Source organism: Galeopterus variegatus, unplaced genomic scaffold (genome assembly GCF_000696425.1).
Source record: "Galeopterus variegatus unplaced genomic scaffold, G_variegatus-3.0.2 Scaffold1667, whole genome shotgun sequence".
NCBI lineage: Eukaryota > Metazoa > Chordata > Mammalia > Dermoptera > Cynocephalidae > Galeopterus > Galeopterus variegatus.
In genome coordinates, this window is record NW_007727778.1 from 227,408 (window position 1) to 231,182 (window position 3,775).

A 3,775-nucleotide genomic window follows, 5' to 3' on the forward strand; every position below is an offset into this window, starting at 1 on the left:
GACAAGTTCAGAAACAGAGAAATGAGGCCAGTAAAAGATAGAGCTCAGACGAGCTGGTATAAAAGACCAGGAGAACAAAGTCCAGACTAGAAAAAAAGTGTTTTAATAGAAACCAAAAGAAGAGAAATTTCCTAAGAAAGAATAACCAAGTAGAAAATATTACAGGGAAGTGAAATAAGAGGTCATTAAAAATTGACCTATAGATTTGACCACAAGGAAACCAATAGTGATATTAACAAGCACAGTTTAAGAGGAACATTGAAAATATTCAGAGGTGATGGGAAGTGGAGGAGTCAGGTGAGTGAATGGAGACTACTTTTCAAATAGATGGCTTTGCAGTGGCATTAACCATGAAGAGAAAGAGAGAGAGAAGAGGTGCTGGGTAGGGGGTCTGTGGTAGTCACTGATTGCTCTGTCTTCCCTTTACAGTGCACACCTTCCCATAGGGGACGGCTCTCCCAGAACTCTAACAATGAGATCCACATAACAACAGCTAATATAAGCCAATCAGAGTGCTCCATTCCACTGGCAATGGTGATTGATCCAAGAATAAACTCATGACCCAAGTTGAGCCAATTAGAATTCTTCCTCAGATTTTTATTTGTATGCAAACCAGATGATAATGGCCGCTTTGCTCTTTGATAGTAAGCTGCAGGAATTTGGTCTGGTACTACCTACAGACAAGTTTCCATTACATGGAAAAACCAAATTGAAAGAATAACACTAACATGAGGAAAGGAGTAAAGATGAAAATGAAATCGTGGTCACATCTTAGAGTCCAGTTGTCCCTAAAGGCAGTTCCACTCCTGCCTCTTCTACAATTTGTTTATGTGATGTAATAAATTTCCTTCTTCCACTTAAGCTATTTCGGGTTGGGTTTTTGTCCCTTACAACCAAAAAGTCCCAATGTAGAACTGAGGGTCATTACGTTGATTGAAAAGAATTCTGTTCAATTCTTTTGGATGACAAAGGTGTTGGTCAGTGCAGTGGAAACGACTGAAAGAACAGGACATTATCAATGGAGTGAGGGCTCGGAGGCAACATGCACAGACACAGCTGGAGGGATTCACATCCATTCAGTTGGAAGGGGCCAGGACTGGCTACGTTATTTGTGGGGCCCAGTGCAAAATGAAAATGTGTGGCCTCTTATTCAAAATTATTTAGAATTTCAAGGTGACAACAGCAGAGCATTAAACCAAACAAGGGGTTTTTTTGAGCACAGCACTCTGTGTGACTGCGTGTCACATGCCCATGAAGCCAGCTCGGGGGGGTGGGGGCATTCTTCCTCTGGGACATGCGGTCAGGAGGGACAGACTGTATGTGATAGAAACCTTTGAGAGTGGCAAGAATGAAAGTCAGGTAGAACCTCGACTTCCCCTAACAGGAGGGAGACTTATCTGTTGTGAGTAAAGGGGTTGACTTGGGGAGGGGGCAGAAGAAAGGTAAAGAGACACTGAAAGATGGAACACAGGGGGCTTCAGAACATCAATCAATTAGTAATTAATCCTTTTCTCTGAAAATGTGCAAACTCCCAGCGAGGACAGACGTAGCCAGAAGCGAGCTGAAGCACTTTGAGAGCCACGCAGAGTTTGATTACACACCGCAGCAGGCCCGTCGACTGCCAGCCTCCCCTCGCAACTGTTGTTTGCTTATTTCAGGACTCCCTGGATAGTCTCTAAAATCAAAGCTTCACTAATAACCATATTTAGCATTAAACAAGTGCTGGGTATTTCCTGAGGACTTCACAAGTAGTAATTAGTTAATAACCCAACACAGTTGATGAAAAGGCACAATATGAAAGTCTGCAAGAACCAGGTGCTTTATCTGTACATGCTTACAGCAGGCATCAGGGGTCTGTGACCTCTGAAATTGTATGCAACCAGTTGATGAAAAGGCACAATATGAAAGTCTGCAAGAACCAGGTTCTTTATCTGTACATGCTTACAGCAGGCATCAGGGGTCTGTGACCTCTGAAATTGTATGCAACCATTGTGTGAATGTGTGTGCATGTGTGGAGGGGGCGGTGAAAAATACCCTTATCAGGTCCTCGTAGAGACATCTGGGCCTAAAAGAAGAAAGAACATTGTAGAAGGAGTTTAAGAAGACTCAGAAAAAACCTGGGTTAGGACGCAGGTTCAGCCACCTACTCATCTGGTGAAAAATACCCTTATCAGGTCCTCGTAGAGACATCTGGGCCTAAAAGAAGAAAGAACATTGTAGAGGAGTTTAAGAAGACTCAGAAAAAACCTGGGTTAGGACGCAGGTTCAGCCACCTACTCATCGTCCAATCTTGCACAAATCATCTCCCCTCTTAGTGCCAAGTTTCCTCATCTGTAAAATGAAAAGAATGCCTTTTTCTCAAGGTTGAGAAGATTCCATGAAACCCTGTAAGTAAAAAGTCATGTCAGAGATCAGAATTGCACAGTGTCTCAGCTCTGTCTTCCAGTTTCTCATTCACACCACAGCTACTCATTAGCACCTACCCTGTGGCAGGTGCTGTTGTAGACCCTGGGGACACTGCGGTGAGGAGACAGAGCCCTGCCCCTCTACTGCTTACACTCTTGCAGGTAAGACAGGCGTAAACAAGTACACATGCAGTGACAGATGACAGGTAGTGCTGTCGGAAAGACAAAGCAGGGCACAGGCAGGGCTGCCACAGAGTGAGACTTCTATTTTGTATGCAGGGTGGGGGCCTGGGAGGTCATCTCTGAGGGGTTTTGAGCAAAGGCCTGAGGAGGTGAGCAAGCAAGCCATGTGGAAACGTCAGAGAAGATCGTCTTGAGAGAAGGAGGAGCAGAAGTAGAGGCCCTGAGGTGGGAAGTGCTTGGCATTCGGGGGAACAGCAAGGATCTTTGTAATGCCCTCACCTCACAAGGCAGGGGAGGCCCTCAGACTAGGCAGTAACATACGCTCTTCCCCTGTGGGTACAGGTCAAGCTGTCTCCACCAGGACCGGATGGGGGAACTAGACCATGACTCTGCAAACACACACACCAAGCCTTTAATTTTGCCTGAATAACTATCAGAAAAGTGGGGCATGTCTCCCACTGGAGTTAGCCATCCCCTGGCCCTCAAGTATTCGGCTGGGAGAGAGGCGCTTTGATCATCCCTACCCCCTCCCCCAATGCAAGCATTTACCACCACATTTGCAGAGGATCCTGCAATACTCCCAGGGTCCCCCCAGTTATCTATTGCTGTGTAACAAACCACCCCTGAACTTGATGGATTAAAATAACAACAATCATTTCCTTGGTCCACAAATGTACATTAGAGCAAGGATCTGCAGGCAAGGCCCACCCCTGCTCCCGGAGGCATCAGCTGAGTAGCTTGACTGGGGCCTCTGGAACCCACTTCTGAGATGCCTCACTCACAAGCTGTCAGCTGGGAGCTGAGCTGAGGCCAAAGGCCAGCTAGGGATCCCATCCCTCTCCACACGGTTCTCACAACCTGGGCCACTGCATGGGCTACTTGGGTGTCCTCATAATGTGGTACCTGAAGAAGAATGATTGTCCTAAGAGACAGGAAGTGGAAGCCACCAGTTTCTTAAGACCTGGGCCCAAAAACTGACACAGTGTAACTTTCACCATATTCCATCATTCAAGCAATCACAGCACTCGGATCCAAGGTTAAGGGACATAGTCTCACATTTCAGTGGGAAGAGTGTCAAGGAATTTGGGGACCATGTTTTTTATTTTTTTTTTTTTTCCTTTTTGTCTTTTTTTTCGTGTCCAGCAATGGACTGCAACCCTCAGTGTCGCGCCCGTACCGGACCGGGA